This window comes from Apodemus sylvaticus, chromosome 1, assembly GCF_947179515.1.
Source record: "Apodemus sylvaticus chromosome 1, mApoSyl1.1, whole genome shotgun sequence".
NCBI lineage: Eukaryota > Metazoa > Chordata > Mammalia > Rodentia > Muridae > Apodemus > Apodemus sylvaticus.
In genome coordinates, this window is record NC_067472.1 from 153236396 (window position 1) to 153257487 (window position 21092).

At 42.3% G+C, this 21092-nt stretch overlaps 11 non-coding genes across 11 annotated transcripts; all 11 read left to right on the forward strand.

Annotated features, from left to right (window-relative positions):
* The first annotated feature begins 931 nt into the window (after nucleotides 1-931).
* LOC127676917 (small nucleolar RNA SNORD115) lies at nucleotides 932-1010 on the forward strand. Its single transcript, XR_007976325.1, has one exon. It is a non-coding gene; the product is annotated as a small nucleolar RNA SNORD115 (small nucleolar RNA).
* A 1760-nt stretch (nucleotides 1011-2770) lies between these two features.
* Nucleotides 2771-2849, forward strand: LOC127676823 (small nucleolar RNA SNORD115). Its single transcript, XR_007976239.1, has one exon. It is a non-coding gene; the product is annotated as a small nucleolar RNA SNORD115 (small nucleolar RNA).
* A 1756-nt stretch (nucleotides 2850-4605) lies between these two features.
* LOC127676824 (small nucleolar RNA SNORD115) lies at nucleotides 4606-4684 on the forward strand. The gene has a single exon (XR_007976240.1). It is a non-coding gene; the product is annotated as a small nucleolar RNA SNORD115 (small nucleolar RNA).
* A 1759-nt stretch (nucleotides 4685-6443) lies between these two features.
* Nucleotides 6444-6522, forward strand: LOC127676825 (small nucleolar RNA SNORD115). Its single transcript, XR_007976241.1, has one exon. It is a non-coding gene; the product is annotated as a small nucleolar RNA SNORD115 (small nucleolar RNA).
* Nucleotides 6523-8277: 1755 nt separating this feature from the next.
* LOC127676826 (small nucleolar RNA SNORD115) lies at nucleotides 8278-8356 on the forward strand. Its single transcript, XR_007976242.1, has one exon. It is a non-coding gene; the product is annotated as a small nucleolar RNA SNORD115 (small nucleolar RNA).
* A 1756-nt stretch (nucleotides 8357-10112) lies between these two features.
* Nucleotides 10113-10191, forward strand: LOC127676971 (small nucleolar RNA SNORD115). Its single transcript, XR_007976377.1, has one exon. It is a non-coding gene; the product is annotated as a small nucleolar RNA SNORD115 (small nucleolar RNA).
* Nucleotides 10192-11947: 1756 nt separating this feature from the next.
* Nucleotides 11948-12026, forward strand: LOC127676827 (small nucleolar RNA SNORD115). Its single transcript, XR_007976243.1, has one exon. It is a non-coding gene; the product is annotated as a small nucleolar RNA SNORD115 (small nucleolar RNA).
* A 1758-nt stretch (nucleotides 12027-13784) lies between these two features.
* On the forward strand, nucleotides 13785-13863 carry LOC127676828 (small nucleolar RNA SNORD115). The gene has a single exon (XR_007976244.1). It is a non-coding gene; the product is annotated as a small nucleolar RNA SNORD115 (small nucleolar RNA).
* Nucleotides 13864-15619: 1756 nt separating this feature from the next.
* On the forward strand, nucleotides 15620-15698 carry LOC127676829 (small nucleolar RNA SNORD115). The gene has a single exon (XR_007976245.1). It is a non-coding gene; the product is annotated as a small nucleolar RNA SNORD115 (small nucleolar RNA).
* Nucleotides 15699-17455: 1757 nt separating this feature from the next.
* LOC127676830 (small nucleolar RNA SNORD115) lies at nucleotides 17456-17534 on the forward strand. Its single transcript, XR_007976246.1, has one exon. It is a non-coding gene; the product is annotated as a small nucleolar RNA SNORD115 (small nucleolar RNA).
* Nucleotides 17535-19291: 1757 nt separating this feature from the next.
* On the forward strand, nucleotides 19292-19370 carry LOC127676669 (small nucleolar RNA SNORD115). The gene has a single exon (XR_007976108.1). It is a non-coding gene; the product is annotated as a small nucleolar RNA SNORD115 (small nucleolar RNA).
* The last annotated feature ends 1722 nt before the right edge of the window (nucleotides 19371-21092 follow it).

Here is a 21092-nt window from a genome sequence, read left to right on the forward strand (position 1 = left end):
TCTGGTCCCTTTTCTAACCAAATTTCCTCCCCAAACATCATTTCTACTCTGACTAAAGGTCAGTGTAGAATCACCCAGAAGCTTGAGCTAATTTTCTGTGGTGGTATCAGGGCAATCTTTGTGTTGTTGAACCTAATGCCACTGTGACTCATGACAACATTGCTGGAAAGTTCCTTGCAACCTTGGGAACCTGTGTTAACTGACATGGAAATCCATTAAACCTTACACAAATGGACCTATTGCAGTCCAAATTCCCTGTCCCCTGGGAATATGTAAATCCCATAATTTTAGTAAGAGCATTTCCCAGTGATTGCAAGTATGCAAGATAGACCTTGAGGGGGGAGGATATGATCCCGGAACCTTGATTATGGAATACACGTGTCTCTTTCTTTAGACTCGAGATCCTGTAATGACCTTTTGTAGACCTATCCTTAGGATTCAGGGGCTTCAACCTGAGAGTTGTACCCCATGCATAGTTACATGAAAGTGATTCGTTGTGAGGAGATTGCTTCCACAAGAAGCAGTAAGTCTTCGTGTGAAATGAGTGGAACTCTGTGCCATATTACCTCATAAAGTGAAAGTCATGAAAACTTGTGGTACAGGCAGTGGTAGGAATCTTAGAGTCAGCTTCACGGGGGTGCCACTGTGAAGGTATTATTCATGTAGTGATTTCCTACAATTTCTCTGAGGTTTAAGTTTCATGTATAGGAGTGTCAACCAGGGGTTTGACCACTTGCTCTTTCCTCCTCCAGAGAAATCATTCAACAAACTTTCCAGGCAGGAACCCCTTGCCTCCTTTGAAGTGCTTTCTACCCTGCAAACTTACCCACTTACCTGTGACCATTCTCAACGCCGAGAATGTGTTCCTTAGCCAGGTAAGGATGTGGATAGCAGATATAAAAGCACAAATAGCTACTGTCTCTCTACATCTGGGTCTATGATGATAGCCCAACGTCATGAAGAGAGGTGATGACATAAAAATCATGCTCAATAGGATTACGCTGAGGCCCAACCAGGTTTACAGAGTTCAAAGCCGTGATCCTCTTACTATTTGGGGATCACTTGGGGACCTTTCCTGAGGTCCTCAGAGGCGCTTTTCCTGTTTCTGATGAAAGCAAACCTGGACACTCATGGTGAAGCTTGGCTGGCTAGCAGTGCAGGCCAACAAGCACCGAGTGTAGCATTCTATTTTCGTGCAAGTGTGCGAGGACTACACATTGCTGATGACCATTTTTTTCTACTCTTTTGCAGTCATCTGCCATGCCTTCTTGGAAGCCTGAGAATCACAGATCACAGGTAAGTGGAAGTTTCCTGACTCATTCCTTCCCTTAGAAAAAACATGTCCCTAAGAGCATGGACTCAAATTCTCACTCATTCTCCAGTTTTACATTGTAGGAAAAATTTAAGCATGCATAGAAAAGAGAGTTTAATTCTGAGTAAGGACCTCCCTGGACACAAAATGATTAAGAGAAGTAAAATAATTTCTGAAAAACCCAATAATATTTCACACATCATCATGAGCTGTGTCTCATGTGTAGCGGAGGATGACACATACCCAAATTTGTAGTCTCCACCAATGTTTTCTATATGGTTGCCAGGAATCATCACCCATATCCATTGCTTTGTACAATTCTCTTTTCCCATGACACTAGAGACACTGAGTACAGAGCTTTGCCTTATTGTTGAATGAAAGACATATAGTCCAGTCTGTGATCTACACTACTGCTGGTGTCCACATGAATTGCTCCCAATTGGCACACCTTTCAGCAATGTAGGAAAAACTATCATGCAACAGGGAAGTTGCCTTTATTTAAAAGTTGTAGCTCACTTCCTCAACTATGGTCCCTTTTCTTACCAAATTTCCTCCCCAAACATCATTTCTACTCTGACTACAGGTCAGTGTAGAATCATCCAGAAGCTTGAGCTAATTTTTTGAGGTGGTATCAGGGCAATCTTTGTGTTGTTGTACCTAATGCCACTGTGACTCATGACAACATTGCTGGCAAGTTCCTTGCAACATTGGGAACCTGTGTTAATTGACTTGTAAATCCATTAAACCTTATCACAAATGGACCTATTGCAGTCCAAATTCCCTGTCCCCTGGGAATATGTAAATTCCATAATTTTAGTAAGAGCATTTCCCAGTGATTGCAAGTATGCAAGATAGTCATTGAGGGGGGAGGATATGATCCCGGAACCTTGAATATGGAATACACGTGTCTCTTTCTTTAGACTCGAGATCCTGTAATGACCTTTTGTAGACCTATCCTTAGGATTCAGGGGCTTCAACCTGAAAGTTGTCCCCTACGCATAAATACTTGAAAGTGATATGTTGTGAGGAGATTGCTTCCACAAGAAGCAGTAAGTCTTCGTGTGAAATGAGTGGAACTCTGTACCATTTTTACCTCATAAAGTGAAAGCCATGAAAATTTGTGGTACATGCACTGGTAGGAATCTTAGAGTCAGTTTCCCGGGGGTGCCACTGTGAAGGTATTATTCATGTAGAGATTTCCTACAATTCCTCTGAGGTTTAAGTTTCAGCTATAGGAGTGTCACCCAGGGGTTTGACAGCTTGCTCTTTCCTCCTCTAGAGAAATTATTCAAAAAACTTTCCAGGCAGGGACCCCTTGCCTCCTTTGAAGAGCTTTCTACTCTGCAAACCTACCCACATACCTGTGACCATTCTCAACGCCGAGAAAGTGTTCTGTAGCCAGGTAAGGATGTGGATAGCAGATATAAAAGCACAAATAGCTACTTTCTCTCTACTCCTGGGTCTATGATGACAGCCCAATGTCATGAAGAGAGGTGATGACATAAAAATCATGCTCAATAGGATTACGCTGAGGCCCAACCAGGTTACAGAGTTCAAAGCCGTGGTCCTTTTACTATTTGGGGATCACTTGGGGACCTTTCATGAGGTCCTCAGAGGCACTTTTCCTGATTCTGATGAGAGCAAACCTGGACACTCATAGTGACGCTTGGTTGGATAGCAGTGCAGGCCAACAAGCACCGAGTGTAGCATTCTATTTTTGTGCAACTGTGCGAGGACAACACATTGCTGATGACCATTTCTTTCTACTCTTTTGCAGTCATCTGCCATGCCCTCTGGGATGCCAGAAAATCACAGGTCACAGGTAAGTGGAAGTTTCCTGACTCATTCCTTCCCTTACAAAAGACATGTCCGTAAGAGCATGGACTCAAATTCTCACTCATTCTCCAGTTTTACATTGTAGGAAAATTTTAAGCATGCATAGAAAAGAGTTTAATTCTGAGTAAGGACCACCCTGGACACAAAATGATTAAGAGAAGTAAAATAATTTTTGAAAAACCCAATAATATTTCACACATAATCATGAGCTGTGTCTCATGTGTAGAGGAGGATGACACATACCCAAATTTGTAGTCTCCACCAATGTTTTCTATATGGTGGCCTTGAATCATCACCCATATCCATTGCTTTGTAGAATTCTCTTTTCACATGACACTAGAGGCACTGAGTGCAGAGCTTTGCCTTATTGTTGAATGAAAGACATATAGTCCAGTCTGTGATCAACACTACTGCTGGTGTCCACATGAATTGCTCCCAATTGGCACAAATTTCAGCAATATAGGTAAAACTATCACGCAACAGGGAAGTTGCCTTTATTTAAAAGTAGTAGCTCTCTTCCTCAACTCTGGTCCCTTTTCTAACCAAATTTCCTCCCCAAACATCATTTCTACTCTGAATAAATGTCAGTGTAGAATCACCCAGAAGCTTGAGCTAATTTTCTGAGGTGGTATCAGGGCAATCTTTGTGTTGTTGAACCTAATGCCACTGTGACTCATGACAACATTGCTGGAAAGTTCCTTGCAACCTTGGGAACCTGTGTTAACTGACATGGAAATCCATTAAACCTTATCACAAATGGACCTATTGCAGTCCAAATTCCCTGTCCCCTGGGAATCTGTAAATCCCATAATTTTAGTAAGAGCATTTCCCAGTGATTGCAAGTATGCAAGATAGACCTTGAGGGGGGAGGATATGATCCCAGAACCTTGATTATGGAATACACGTGTCTCTTTCTTTAGACTCGAGATCCTGTAATGACCTTTTGTAGACCTATCCTTAGGATTCAGGGGCTTCAACCTGAGAGTTGTCCCCTATGCATAGTTACATGAAAGTGATTCGTTGTGAGGTGATTGCTTCCACAAGAAGCAGTAAGTCTTCGTGTGAAATGAGTGGATCTCTGTGCCATATTACCTCATAAAGTGAAAGTCATGAAAACTTGTGGTACAGGCAGTGGTAGGAATCTTAGAGTCAGCTTCACGGGGGTGCCACTGTGAAGGTATTATTCATTTAGAGATTTCCTACAATTTCTCTGAGGTTTAAGTTTCATGTATAGGAGTGTCAACCAGGGGTTTGACCACTTGCTCTTTCCTCCTCTAGAGAAATCATTCAACAAACTTTCCAGGCAGGAACCCCTTGCCTCCTTTGAATAGCTTCCTACCCTGCAAACTTACCCACTTACCTGTGACCATTCTCAACGCCGAGAAAGTGTTCCTTAGCCAGGTAAGGATGTGGATAGCAGATATAAAAGCAGAAATAGCTACTGTCTCTCTACATCTGGGTCTATGATGACAGCCCAATGTCATGAAGAGAGGTGATGACATAAAAATCATGCTCAATAGGATTACGCTGAGGCCCAACCAGGTTTACAGAGTTCAAAGCCGTGGTCCACTTACTATTTGGGGATCACTTGGGGACCTTTCCTGAGGTCCTCAGAGGCGCTTTTCCTGTTTCTGATGAAAGCAAACCTGGACACTCATGGTGAAGCTTGGTTGGCTAGCAGTGCAGGCCAACAAGCACCGAGTGTAGCATACTATTTTCGTGCAAGTGTGCGAGGACTACACATTGCTGATGACCATTTCTTTCTACTCTTTTGTAGTCATCTGCCATGTCTTCTTGGAAGCCAGAGAATCACAGATCACAGGTAAGTGGAAGTTTCCTGACTCATTCCTTCCCTTAGAAAAAACATGTCCCTAAGAGCATGGACTCAAATTCTCACTCATTCTCCAGTTTTACATTGTAGGAAAAATTTAAGCATGCATAGAAAAGAGAGTTTAATTCTGAGTAAGGACCTCCCTGGACACAAAATGATTAAGAGAAGTAAAATAATTTCTGAAAAACCCATTAATATTTCACACATCATCATGAGCTGTGTCTCATGTGTAGCGGAGGATGACACATACCCAAATTTGTAGTCTCCACCAATGTTTTCTATATGGTTGCCAGGAATCATCACACATATCCATTGCTTTGTACAATTCTCTTTTCCCATGACACTAGAGACACTGAGTACAGAGCTTTGCCTTATTGTTGAATGAAAGACATATAGTCCAGTCTGTGATCTACACTACTGCTGGTGTCCACATGAATTGCTCCAAATTGGCACACCTTTCAGCAATATAGGAAAAACTATCACGCAACAGGGAAGTTGCCTTTATTTAAAAGTTGTAGCTCACTTCCTCAACTATGGTCCCTTTTCTTACCAAATTTCCTCCCCAAACATCATTTCTACTCTGACTACAGGTCAGTGTAGAATCATCCAGAAGCTTGAGCTAATTTTCTGAGGTGGTATCAGGGCAATCTTTGTGTTGTTGAACCTAATGCCACTGTGACTCATGACAACATTGCTGGAAAGTTCCTTGCAACATTGGGAACCTGTGTTAATTGACTTGTAAATCCATTAAACCTTATCACAAATGGACCTATTGCAGTCCAAATTCCCTGTCCCCTGGGAATATGTAAATTCCATAATTTTAGTAAGAGCATTTCCCAGTGATTGCAAGTATGCAAGATAGTCATTGAGGGGGGAGGATATGATCCCGGAACCTTGAATATGGAATACACGTGTCTCTTTCTTTAGACTCGAGATCCTGTAATGACCTTTTGTAGACCTATCCTTAGGATTCAGGGGCTTCAACCTGAGAGTTGTCCCCTATGCATAAATACATGAAAGTGATACGTTGTGAGGAGATTGCTTCCACAAGAAACAGTAAGTCTTCGTGTGAAATGAGTGGAACTCTGTACCATTTTTACCTCATAAAGTGAAAGCCATGAAAATTTGTGGTACAGGCAGTGGTAGGAATCTTAGAGTCAGTTTCCCGGGGGTGCCACTGTGAAGGTATTATTCATGTAGAGATTTCCTACAATTCCTCTGAGGTTTAAGTTTCATGTATAGGAGTGTCAACCAAGGGTTTGACAGCTTGCTCTTTCCTCCTCTAGAGAAATTATTCAAAAAACTTTCCAGGCAGGGACCCCTTGCCTCCTTTGAAGAGCTTTCTACTCTGCAAACCTACCCACATAACTGTGACCAACTCAACACCGAGAAAGTGTTCTGTAGCCAGGTAAGGATGTGGATAGCAGATATAAAAGCACAAATAGCTACTTTCTCTCTACTCCTGGGTCTATGATGACAGCCCAATGTCATGAAGAGAGGTGATGACATAAAAATCATGCTCAATAGGATTACGCTGAGGCCCAACCAGGTTACAGAGTTCAAAGCCGTGGTCCTTTTACTATTTGGGGATCACTTGGGGACCTTTCATGAAGTCCTCAGAGGCACTTTTCCTGATTCTGATGAGAGCAAACCTGGACACTCATAGTGACGCTTGGTTGGATAGCAGTGCAGGCCAACAAGCACCGAGTGTAGCATTCTATTTTTGTGCAACTGTGCGAGGACAACAAGTTGCTGATAACCATTTCTTTCTACTCTTTTGCAGTCATCTGCCATGCCCTCTGGGATGACAGAAAATCACAGGTCACAGGTAAGTGGAAGTTTCCTGACTCATACCTTCCCTTACAAAAGACATGTCCGTAAGAGCATGGACTCAAATTCTCACTCATTCTCCAGGTTTACATTGTAGGAAGAATTTAAAAATGCATAGAAAAGAGTTTAATTCTGAGTAAGGACCACCCTGGACGCAAAATGATTAAGAGAAGTAAAATAATTTTTGAAAAACCCAATAATATGTCACACAAAATCATGAGCTGTGTCTCATGTGTAGAGGAGGATGACAAATACCCAAATTTGTAGTCTCCACCAATGTTTTCTATATGGTGGCCTTGAATCATCACCCATATCCATTGCTTTGTAGAATTCTCTTTTCACATGACACTAGAGGCACTGAGTACAGAGCTTTGCCTTATTGTTGAATGAAAGACATATAGTCCAGTCTGTGATCAACACTACTGCTGGTGTCCACATGAATTGCTCCCAATTGACACACCTTTCAGCATATAGGTAAAACTATCACGCAACAGGGAAGTTGCCTTTATTGAAAAGTTGTAGCTCTCTTTCTCAACTCTGGTCCCTTTTCTTACCAAATTTCCTCCCCAAACATCATTTCTACTCTGACTACAGGTCAGTGTAGAATCACCCAGAAGCTTGAGCTAATTTTCTGAGGTGGTATCAGGGTAAGCTTTGTGTTGTTGAACCTAATGCCACTGTGACTCATGACAACATTGCTGGAAAGTTCCTTGCAACCTTGGGAACCTGTGTTAACTGACATGGAAATCCATTAAACCTTATCACAAATGGACCTATTGCAGTCCAAATTCCCTGTCCCCTGGGAATCTGTAAATCCCTTAATTTTAGTAAGAGCATTTCCCAGTGATTGCAAGTATGCAAGATAGACCTTGAGGGGGGAGGATATGATCCCAGAACCTTGATTATGGAATACACGTATCTCTTTCTTTAGACTCGAGATCCTGTAATGACCTTTTGTAGAGCTATCCTTAGGATTCAGGGGCTTCAACCTGAGAGTTGTCCCCTATGCATAGTTACATGAAAGTGATTCGTTGTGAGGAGATTTCTTCCACAAGAAGCAGTAAGTCTTCGTGTGAAATGAGTGGAACTCTGTGCCATATTACCTCATAAAGTGAAAGTCATGAAAACTTGTGGTACAGGCAGTGGTAGGAATCTTAGAGTCAGCTTCACGGGGGTGCCACTGTGAAGGTATTATTCATGTAGAGATTTCCTACAATTTCTCTGAGGTTTAAGTTTCATGTATAGGAGGGTCAACCAGGGGTTTGACCACTTGCTCTTTCCTCCTCTAGAGAAATCATTCAACAAACTTTCCAGGCAGGAACCCCTTGCCTCCTTTGAAGAGCTTTCTACCCTGCAAACTTACCCACTTACCTGTGACCATTCTCAACGCCGAGAATGTGTTCCTTAGCCAGGTAAGGATGTGGATAGCAGATATAAAAGCAGAAATAGCTACTGTCTCTCTACATCTGGGTCTATGATGACAGCCCAATGTCATGAAGAGAGGTGATGACATAAAAATCATGCTCAATAGGATTACGCTGAGGCCCAACCAGGTTTACAGAGTTCAAAGCGGTGGTCCTCTTACTATTTGGGGATCACTTGGGGACCTTTCCTGAGGTCCTCAGAGGCGCTTTTCCTGTTTCTGATGAAAGCAAACCTGGACACTCATGGTGAAGCTTGGTTGGCTAGCAGTGCAGGCCAACAAGCACCGAGTGTAGCATTCTATTTTTGTGCAACTGTGCGAGGACAACACATTGCTGATGACCATTTCTTTCTACTCTTTTGCAGTCATCTGCCATGCCCTCTGGGATGCCAGAAAATCACAGGTCACAGGTAAATGGAAGTTTCCTGACTCATTCCTTCCCTTAGAAAAGACATGTCCGTAAGAGCATGGACTCAAATTCTCACTCATTCTCCAGTTTTACATTGTAGAAAAAATTTAAGCATGCATAGAAAAGAGTTTAATTCTGAGTAAGGACCACCCTGGACACAAAATGATTAAGAGAAGTAAAATAATTTTTGAAAAACCCAATAATATTTCACACAAAATCATGAGCTGTGTCTCATGTGTAGAGGAGGATGACACATACCCAAATTTGTAGTCTCCACCAATGTTTTCTATATGGTGGCCTTGAATCATCACCCATATCCATTGCTTTGTAGAATTCTCTTTTCACATGACACTAGAGGCACTGAGTACAGAGCTTTGCCTTATTGTTGAATGAAAGACATATAGTCCAGTCTGTGATCAACACTACTGCTGGTGTCCACATGAATTGCTCCCAATTGGCACACCTTTCAGCAATATAGGTAAAACTATCACGCAACAGGGAAGTTGCCTTTATTTAAAAGTTGTAGCTCTCTTCCTCAACTCTGGTCCCTTTTCTTACCAAATTTCCTCCCCAAACATCATTTCTACTCTGACTACAGGTCAGTGTAGAATCACCCAGAAGCTTGAGCTTATTTTCTGAGGTGGTATCAGGGCAATCTTTGTGTTGTTGAACCTAATGCCACTGTGACTCATGACAACATTGCTGGAAAGTTCCTTGCAACCTTGGGAACCTGTGTTAACTGACATGGAAATCCATTAAACCTTATCACAAATGGACCTATTGCAGTCCAAATTCCCTGACCCTGGGAATCTGTAAATCCCATAATTTTAGTAAGAGCATTTCCCAGTGATTGCAAGTATGCAAGATAGACCTTGAGGGGGGAGGATATGATCCCGGAACCTTGATTATGGAATACACGTGTATCTTTCTTTAGACTCGAGATCCTGTAATGACCTTTTGTAGACCTATCCTTAGGATTCAGGGGCTTCAACCTGAGAGTTGTCCCCTATGCATAGTTACATGAAAGTGATTCGTTGTGAGGAGATTGCTTCCACAAGAAGCAGTATGTCTTCGTGTGAAATGAGTGGAACTCTGTGCCATATTACCTCATAAAGTGAAAGTCATGAAAACTTGTGGTACAGGCAGTGGTAGGAGTCTTAGAGTCAGCTTCACGGGGGTGCCCCTGTGAAGGTATTATTCATGTAGAGATTTCCTACAATTTCTCTGAGGTTTAAGGTTCATGTATAGGAGTGTCAACCAGGGGTTTGACCACTTGCTCTTTCCTCCTCTAGAGAAAACATTCAACAAACTTTCCAGGCAGGAACCCCTTGCCTCCTTTGAAGAGCTTCCTACCCTGCAAACTTACCCACTTACCTGTGACCATTCTAAACGCCGAGAAAGTGTTCCTTAGCCAGGTAAGGATGTGGATAGCAGATATAAAAGCAGAAATAGCTACTGTCTCTCTACATCTGGGTGTATGATGACAGCCCAATGTCATGAAGAGAGGTGATGACATAAAAATCATGCTCAATAGGATTACGCTGAGGCCCAACCAGGTTTACAGAGTTCAAAACCGTGGTCCTCTTACTACTTGGGGATCACTTGGGGAACTTTCCTGAGGTCCTCAGAGGCGCTTTTCCTGTTTCTGATGAAAGCAAACCTGGACACTCATGGTGAAGCTTGGTTGGCTAGCAGTGCAGGCCAACAAGCACCGAGTGTAGCATTCTATTTTGTGCAACTGTGCGAGGACCACACATTGCTGATGACCATTTCTTTATACTCTTTTGCAGTCATCTGCCATGCCCTCTGGGATGCCAGAAAATCACAGGTCACAGGTAAATGGAAGTTTCCTGACTCATTCCTTCCCTTACAAAAGACATGTCCGTAAGAGCATGGACTCAAATTCTCACTCATTCTCCAGTTTTACATTGTAGGAAAAATTTAAGCATGCATAGAAAAGAGTTTAATTCTGAGTAAGGACCACCCTGGATACAAAATGATTAAGAGAAGTAAAATAATTTTTGAAAAACCAAATAATATTTCACACATAATCATGAGCTGTGTCTCATGTGTAGAGGAGGATGACACATACCCAAATTTGTAGTCTCCACCAATGTTTTCTATATGGTGGCCTTGAATCATCACCCATATACATTGCTTTGTAGAATTCTCTTTTCACATGACACTAGAGGCACTGAGTACAGAGCTTTGCCTTATTGTTGAATGAAAGACATATAGTCCAGTCTGTGATCAACACTACTGCTGTTGTCCACATGAATTGCTCCCAATTGGCACACCTTTCAGCAATATAGGTAAAACTATCACGCAACAGGGAAGTTGCCTTTATTTAAAAGTTGTAGCTCTCTTTCTCAACTCTGGTCACTTTTCTTACCAAATTTCCTCCCCAAACATTATTTCTACTCTGACTACAGGTCAGTGTAGAATCACCCAGAAGTTTGAGCTAATTTTCTGAGGTGGTATCAGGGCAACCTTTTTGTTGTTGAACCTAATGCCACTGTGACTCATGACAACATTGCTGGAAAGTTCCTTGCAACCTTGGGAACCTGTGTTAACTGACATGGAAATCCATTAAACCTTATCACAAATGGACCTATTGCAGTCCAAATTCCCTGTCCCCTGGGAATCTGTAAATCCCATAATTTTAGTAAGAGCATTTCCCAGTGATTGCAAGTATGCAAGATAGACCTTGAGGGGGGAGGATATGATCCCGGAACCTTGATTATGGAATACAGGTGTCTCTTTCTTTAGACTCGAGATCCTGTAATGACCTTTTGTAGACCTATCCTTAGGATTCAGGGGCTTCAACCTGAGAGTTGTCCCCTATGCATAGTTACATGAAAGTGATTCGTTGTGAGGAGATTGCTTCCACAAGAAGCAGTAAGTCTTCGTGTGAAATGAGTGGAACTCTGTGCCATATTACCTCATAAAGTGAAAGTCATGAAAACTTGTTGTACAGGCAGTGGTAGGAATCTTAGAGTCAGCTTCACGGGGGTGCCACTGTGAAGGTATTATTCATGTAGAGATTTCCTACAATTTCTCTGAGGTTTAAGTTTCATGTATAGAAGTGTCAACCAGGGGTTTGACCACTTCCTCTTTCCTCCTCTAGAGAAAACATTCAACAAACTTTCCAGGCAGGAACCCCTTTCCTCCTTTGAAGAGCTTCAAACCCTGCAAACTTACCCACTTACCTGTGACCATTCTCAACGCCGAGAAAGTGTTCCTTAGCCAGGTAAGGATGTGGATAGCAGATATAAAAGCAGAAATAGCTACTCTCTCTCTACATCTGGGTCTATGATGACAGCCCAATGTCATGAAGAGAGGTGATGACATAAAAATCATGCTCAATAGGATTACGCTGAGGCCCAACCAGGTTTACAGAGTTCAAAGCCGTGGTCCTCTTACTATTTGGGGATCACTTGGGGACCTTTCCTGAGGTCCTCAGAGGCGCTTTCATGTTTCTGATGAAAGCAAACATGGACACTCATGGTGAAGCTTGGTTGGCTAGCAGTGCAGGCCAACAAGCACCGAGTGTAGCATTCTATTTTCGTGCAAGTGTGCGAGGACTACACATTGCTGATGACCATTTCTTTCTACTCTTTTGCAGTCATCTGCCATGCCTTCTTGGAAGCCAGAGAATCACAGATCACAGGTAAGTGGAAGTTTCCTGACTCATTCCTTCCCTTAGAAAAGACATGTCCCTAAGAGCATGGACTCAAATTCTCACTCATTCTCCAATTTTACATTGTAGGAAAAATTTAAGCATCCATAGAAAAGAGAGTTTAATTCTGAGTAAGGACCACCCTGGACACAAAATGATTAAGAGAAGTAAAATAATTTTTGAAAAACCCAATAATATTTCACACATCATCATGAGCAGTGTCTCATGTGTAGCGGAGGATGACACATACCCAAATTTGTAGTCTCCACCAATGTTTTCTATATGGTTGCCAGGAATCATCACACATATCCATTGCTTTGTACAATTCTCTTTTCCCATGACACTAGAGACACTGAGTACAGAGCTTTGCCTTATTGTTGAATGAAAGACATATAGTCCAGTCTGTGATCTACACTACTGCTGGTGTCCACATGAATTGCTCCCAATTGGCACACCTTTCAGCAATATAGGAAAAACTATCACGCAACAGGGAAGTTGCCTTTATTTAAAAGTTGTAGCTCACTTCCTCAACTATGGTCCCTTTTCTTACCAAATTTCCTCCCGAAACATCATTTCTACTCTGACTACAGGTCAGTGTAGAATCATCCAGAAGCTTGAGCTAATTTTCTGAGGTGGTATCAGGGCAATCTTTGTGTTGTTGAACCTAATGCCACTGTGACTCATGACAACATTGCTGGCAAGTTCCTTGCAACATTGGGAACCTGTGTTAATTGACTTGTAAATCCATTAAACCTTATCACAAATGGACCTATTGCAGTCCAAATTCCCTGTCCCCTGGGAATATGTAAATTCCAAAATTTTAGTAAGAGCATTTCCCAGTTATTGCAAGTATGCAAGATAGACATTGAGGGGGGAGGATATGATCCCGGAACCTTGAATATGGAATACACGTGTCTCTTTCTTTAGACTCGAGATCCTGTAATGACCTTTTGTAGACCTATCCTTAGGATTCAGGGGCTTCAACCTGAGAGTTGTCCCCTACGCATAAATACATGAAAGTGATACGTTGTGAGGAGATTGCTTCCACAAGAAGCAGTAAGTCTTCGTGTGAAATGAGTGGAACTCTGTACCATTTTTACCTCATAAAGTGAAAGCCATGAAAATTTGTGGTACAGGCAGTGGTAGGAATCTTAGAGTCAGTTTCCCGGGGGTGCCACTGTGAAGGTATTATTCATGTAGAGATTTCCTACAATTCCTCTGAGGTTTAAGTTTCATGTATAGGAGTGTCAACCAGGGGTTTGACAGCTTGCTCTTTCCTCCTCTAGAGAAACTATTCAAAAAACTTTCCAGGCAGCGACCCCTTGCCTCCTTTGAAGAGCTTTCTACTCTGCAAACCTACCCACATACCTGTGACCAACTCAACGCCGAGAAAGTGTTCTGTAGCCAGGTAAGGATGTGGATAGCAGATATAAAAGCACAAATACCTACTTTCTCTCTACTCCTGGGTCTATGATGACAGCCCAATGTCATGAAGAGAGGTGATGACATAAAAATCATGCTCAATAGGATTACGCTGAGGCCCAACCAGGTTACAGAGTTCAAAGCCGTGGTCCTTTTACTATTTGGGGATCACTTGGGGACCTTTCATGAGGTCCTCAGAGGCACATTTCCTGATTCTGATGAGAGCAAACCTGGACACTCATAGTGACGCTTGGTTGGATAGCAGTGCAGGCCAACAAGCACCGAGTGTAGCATTCAATTTTTGTGCAACTGTACGAGGACAACACATTGCTGATGACCATTTCTTTCTACTCTTCTGCAGCCATCTGCCATGCCCTCTGGGATGCCAGAAAATCACAGGTCACAGGTAAGTGGAAGTTTCCTGACTCATTCCTTCACTTATAAAAGACATGTCCGTAAGAGCATGGACTCAAATTCTCACTCATTCTCCAGTTTTACATTGTAGGAAAAATTTAAGCATGCATAGAAAAGAGTTTAATTCTGAGTAAGGACCACCCTGGACACAAAATGATTAAGAGAAGTAAAATAATTTTTGAAAAACCCAATAATATTTCACACATAATCATGAGCTGTGTCTCATGTGTAGAGGAGGATGACACATACACAAATTTGTAGTCTCCACCAATGTTTTCTATATGGTGGCCTTGAATCATCACCCATATCCATTGCTTTGTAGAATTCTCTTTTCACATGACACTAGAGGCACTGAGTACAGAGCTTTGCCTTATTGTTGAATGAAAGACATATAGTCCAGTCTGTGATCAACACTACTGCTGGTATCCACATGAATTGCTCCCAATTGGCACACCTTTCAGCAATATAGGTAAAACTATCACGCAACAGGGAAGTTGCCTTTATTTAAAAGTTGTAGCTCTCTTCCTCAACTCTGGTCCCTTTTCTTACCAAATTTCCTCCCCAAACATCATTTCTACTCTGACTACAGGTCAGTGTAGAATCACCCAGAAGCTTGAGCTTATTTTCTGAGGTGGTATCAGGGCAATCTTTGTGTTGTTGAACCTAATGCCACTGTGACTCATGACAACATTGCTGGAAAGTTCCTTGCAACCTTGGGAACCTGTGTTAACTGACATGGAAATCCATTAAACCTTATCACAAATGGACCTATTGCAGTCCAAATTCCCTGTCCCCAGGGAATCTGTAAATCCCATAATTTTAGTAAGAGCATTTCCCAGTGATTGCAAGTATGCAAGATAGACCTTGAGGGGGGAGGATATGATCCCGGAACCTTGATTATGGAATACACGTGTCTCTTTCTTTAGACTCGAGATCCTGTAATGACCTTTTGTAGACCTATACTTAGGATTCAGGGGTTTCAACCTGAGAGTTGTCCCCTATGCATAGTTACATGAAAGTGATTCGTTGTGAGGAGATTGCTTCCACAAGAAGCAGTAAGTCTTCGTGTGAAATGAGTGGAACTCTGTGCCATATTACCTCATAAAGTGAAAGTCATGAAAACTTGTGGTACAGGCAGTGGTAGGAATCTTAGAGTCAGCTTCACGGGGGTGCCACTCTGAAGGTATTATTCATGTAGAGATTTCCTACAATTTCTCTGAGGTTTAAGTTTCATGTATAGGAGTGTCAACCAGTGGTTTGACCACTTGCTCTTTCCTCCTCTAGAGAAAACATTCAACAAACTTTCCAGGCAGGAACCCCTTGCCTCCTTTGAATAGCTTCCTACCCTGCAAACTTACCCACTTACCTGTGACCATTCTCAACGCCGAGAAAGTGTTCCTTAGCCAGGTAAGGATGTGGATAGCAGATATAAAAGCAGAAATAGCTACTGTCTCTCTACATCTGGGTCTATGATGACAGCCCAATGTCATGAAGAGAGGTGATGACATAAAAATCATGCTCAATAGGATTACGCTGAGGCCCAACCAGGTTTACAGAGTTCAAAGCCGTGGTCCTCTTACTATTTGGGGATCACTTGGGGACCTTTCCTGAGGTCCTCAGAGGCACTTTTCCTGTTTCTGATGAAAGCAAACCTGGACACTCATGGTGAAGCTTGGTTGGCTAGCAGTGCAGGCCAACAAGCACCGAGTGTAGCATTCTATTTTCGTGCAAGTGTGCGAGGACTACACATTGCTGATGACCATTTCTTTCTACTCTTTTGCAGTCATCTGCCATGCCCTCTGGGATTCCAGAAAATCACAGGTCACAGGTAAATGGAAGTTTCCTGACTCATTCCTTCCCTTACAAAAGACATGTCCGTAAGAGCATGGACTCAAATTCTCACTCATTCTCCAGTTTTACATTGTAGGAAAAATTTAAGCATGCATAGAAAAGAGTTTAATTCTGAGTAAGGACCACCCTGGACACAAAATGATTAAGAGAAGTAAAATAATTTTTGAAAAACCCAATAATATTTCACACATAATCATGAGCTGTGTCTCATGTGTAGAGGAGGATGACACATACCCAAATTTGTAGTCTCCACCAATGTTTTCTATATGGTGGCCTTGAATCATCACCCATATCCATTGCTTTGTAGAATTCTCTTTTCACATGACACTAGAGGTACTGAGTACAGAGCTTTGCCTTATTGTTGAATGAAAGACATATAGTCCAGTCTGTGATCAACACTACTGCTGGTGTCCATATGAATTGCTCCCAATTGGCACACCTTTCAGCAATATAGGTAAAACTATCACGCAACAGGGAAGTTGCCTTTATTTAAAAGTTGTAGCTCTCTTTCTCAACTCTGGTCCCTTTTCTTACCAAATTTCCTCCCCAAACATCATTTCAACTCTGACTACAGGTCAGTGTAGAATCACCCAGAAGCCTGAGCTAATTTTCTGAGGTGGTATCAGGGCAATCTTTGTGTTGTTGAACCTAATGCCACTGTGACTCATGACAACATTGCTGGAATGTTCCTTGCAACCTTGGGAACCTGTGTTAACTGACATGGAAATCCATTAAACCTTATCACAAATGGACCTATTGCAGTCCAAATTCCCTGTCCCCTGGGAATCTGTAAATCCCATAATTTTAGTAAGAGCATTTCCCAGTGATTGCAAGTATGCAAGATAGACCTTGAGGGGAGAGGATATGATCCCGGAACCTTGATGATGGAATACACGTGTCTCTTTCTTTAGACTCGAGATCCTGTAATGACCTTTTGTAGACCTATCCTTAGGATTCAGGGGCTTCAACCTGAGAGTTGTCCCCTATGCATAGTTACATGAAAGTGATTCGTTGTGAGGAGATTGCTTCCACAAGAAGCAGTAAGTCTTCGTGTGAAATGAGTGGAACTCTGTCCCATATTACCTCATAAAGTGAAAGTCATGAAAACTTGTGGTACAGGCAGTGGTAGGAATCTTAGAGTCAGCTTCACGGGGGTGCCACTGTGAAGGTATTATTCATGTAGAGATTTCCTACAATTTCTCTGAGGTTTAAGTTTCATGTATAGGAGTGTCAACCAGGGGTTTGACCACTTGCTCTTTCCTCCTCTAGAGAAAACATTCAACAAACTTTCCAGGCAGGAACCCCTTGCCTCCTTTGAAGAGCTTCCTACCCTGCAAACTTACCCACTTACCTGTGACCATTCTCAACGCCGAGAAAGTGTTCCTTAGCCAGGTAAGGATGTGGATAGCAGATATAAAAGCAGAAATAGCTACTGTCTCTCTACATCTGGGTCTATGATGACAGCCCAATGTCATGAAGAGAGGTGATGACATAAAAATCATGCTCAATAGGATTACGCTGAGGCCCAACCAGGTTTTCAGAGTTCAAAGCCGTGGTCCTCTTACTATTTGGGGATCACTTTGGGACCTTTCCTGAGGTCCTCAGAGGCGCTTTTCCTGTTTCTGATGAAAGCAAACCTGGACACTCATGGTGAAGCTTGGTTGGCTAGCAGTGCAGGCCAACAAGCACCGAGTGTAGCATTCTATTTTTGTGCAACTGTGCGAGGACAACACATTGCTGATGACCATTTCTTTCTACTCTTTTGCAGTCATCTGCCATGCCCTCTGGGATGCCAGAAAATCACAGGTCACAGGTAAATGGAAGTTTCCTGACTCATTCCTTCCCTTACAAAAGACATGTCCGTAAGAGCATGGACTCAAATTCTCACTCATTCTCCAGTTTTACATTGTAGGAAAAATTTAAGCATGCATAGAAAAGAGTTTAATTCTGAGTAAGGACCACCCTGGACACAAAATGATTAAGAGAAGTAAAATAATTTTTGAAAAACCCAATAATATTTCACACATAATCATGAGCTGTGTCTCATGTGTAGAGGAGGATGACATATACCCAAATTTGTAGTCTCCACCAATGTTTTCTATATGGTGGCCTTGAATCATCACCCATATCCATTGCTTTGTAGAATTCTCTTTTCACATGACACTAGAGGTACTGAGTACAGAGCTTTGCCTTATTGTTGAATGAAAGACATATAGTCCAGTCTGTGATCAACACTACTGCTGGTGTCCATATGAATTGCTCCCAATTGGCACACCTTTCAGCAATATAGGTAAAACTATCACGCAACAGGGAAGTTGCCTTTATTTAAAAGTTGTAGCTCTCTTTCTCAACTCTGGTCCCTTTTCTTACCAAATTTCCTGCCCAAACATCATTTCAACTCTGACTACAGGTCAGTGTAGAATCACCCAGAAGCCTGAGCTAATTTTCTGAGGTGGTATCAGGGCAATATTTGTGTTGTTGAACCTAATGCCACTGTGACTCATGACAACATTGCTGGAATGTTCCTTGCAACCTTGGGTACCTGTGTTAACTGACATGGAAATCCATTAAACCTTATCACAAATGGACCTATTGCAGTCCAAATTCCCTGTCCCCTGGGAATCTGTAAATCCCATAATTTTAGTAAGAGCATTTCCCAGTGATTGCAAGTATGCAAGACAGACCTTGAGGGGAGAGGATATGATCCCGGAACCTTGATGATGGAATACAGGTGTCTCTTTCTTTAGACTCGAGATCCTGTAATGACCTTTTGTAGACCTATCCATAGGATTCAGGGGCTTCAACCTGAGAGTTGTCCCCTATGCATAGTTACATGAAAGTGATTCGTTGTGAGGAGATTGCTTCCACAAGAAGCAATAAGTCTTCGTGTGAAATGAGTGGAACTCTGTGCCATATTACCTCATAAAGTGAAAGTCATGAAAACTTGTGGTACAGGCAGTGGTAGGAATCTTAGAGTCAGCTTCACGGGAGTGCCACTGTGAAGGTATTATTCATGTAGAGATTTCCTACAATTTCTCTGAGGTTTAAGTTTCATGTATAGGAGTGTCAACCAGGGGTTTGACCACTTGCTCTTTCCTCCTCTAGAGAAAACATTCAACAAACTTTCCAGGCAGGAACCCCTTGCCTCCTTTGAAGAGCTTCCTACCCTGCAAACTTACCCACTTACCTGTGACCATTCTCAACGCCGAGAAAGTGTTCCTTAGCCAGGTAAGGATGTGGATAGCAGATATAAAAGCAGAAATAGCTACTGTCTCTCTACATCTGGGTCTATGATGACAACCCAATGTCATGAAGAGAGGTGATGACATAAAAATCATGCTCAATAGGATTACGCTGAGGCCCAACCAGGTTTACAGAGTTCAAAGCCGTGGTCCTCTTACTATTTGGGGATCACTTGGGGACCTTTCCTGAGGTCCTCAGAGGCGCTTTTCCTGTTTCTGATGAAAGCAAACCTGGACACTCATGGTGAAGCTTGGTTGGCTAGCAGTGCAGGCCAACAAGCACCGAGTGTAGCATTCTATTTTCGTGCAAGTGTGCGAGGACTACACATTGCTGATGACCATTTCTTTCTACTCTTTTGCAGTCATCTGCCATGCCTTCTTGGAAGCCAGAGAATCACAGATCACAGGTAAGTGGAAGTTTCCTGACTCATTCCTTCCCTTAGAAAAGACATGTCCCTAAGAGCATGGACTCAAATTCTCACTCATTCTCCAATTTTACATTGTAGGAAAAATTTAAGCATGCATAGAAAAGAGAGTTTAATTCTGAGTAAGGCCACCCTGCACACAAAATGATTAAGAGAAGTAAAATAATTTCTGAAAAACCCAATAATATTTCACACATCATCATGAGCAGTGTCTCATGTGTAGCGGAGGATGACACATACCCAAATTTGTAGTCTCCACCAATGTTTTCTATATGGTTGCCAGGAATCATCACCCATATCCATTGCTTTGTACAATTCTCTTTTCCCATGACAGTAGAGACACTGAGTACAGAGCTTTGCCTTATTGTTGAATGAAAGACATATAGTCCAGTCTGTGATCAACACTACTGCTGGTGTCCACATGAATTGCTCCCAATTGGCACACCTTTCAGCAATATAGGTAAAACTATCACGCAACAGGGAAGTTGCCTTTATTTAAAAGTTGTAGCTCTCTTTCTCAACTCTGGTCCCTTTTCTTACCAAATTTCCTCCCCAAACATCATTTCTACTCTGACTACAGGTCAGTGTAGAATCACCCAGAAGCTTGAGCTAATTTTCTGAGGTGGTATCAGGGCAATCTTTGTGTTGTTGAACCTAATGCCACTGTGACTCATGACAACATTGCTGGAAAGTTCCTTGCAACCTTGGGAACCTGTGTTAACTGACATGGAAATCCATTAAACCTTATCACAAATGGACCTATTGCAGTCCAAATTCCCTGTCCCCTGGGAATCTGTAAATCCCATAATTTTAGTAAGAGCATTTCCCAGTGATTGCAAGTATTCAAGATAGACCTTGAGGGGGGAGGATATGATCCCGGAACCTTGATTATGGAATACACGTGTCTCTTTCTTTAGACTCGAGATCCTGTAATGACCTTTTGTAGACCTATCCTTAGGATTCAGGGGCTTCAACCTGAGAGTTGTCCCCTATGCATAGTTACATGAAAGTGATTCGTTGTGAGGAGATTGCTTCCACAAGAAGCAGTAAGTCTTCGTGTGAAATAGGTGGAACTCTGTGCCATATTACCTCATACAGTGAAAGTCATGAAAACTTGTGGTACAGGCAGTGGTAGGAATCTTAGAGTCAGCTTCACGGGGGTGCCACTGTGAAGGTATTATTCATGTAGAGATTTCCTACAATTTTTCTGAGGTTTAAGTTTCATGTATAGGAGTGTCAACCAGGGGTTTGACCACTTGCTCTTTCCTCCTCTAGAGAAAACATTCAACAAACTTTCCAGGCAGGAACCCCTTGCCTCCTTTGAAGAGATTCCTACCCTGCAAACTTACCCACTTACCTGTGACCATTCTCAACGCTGAGAAAGTGTTCCTTAGCCAGGTAAGGATGTGGATAGCAGA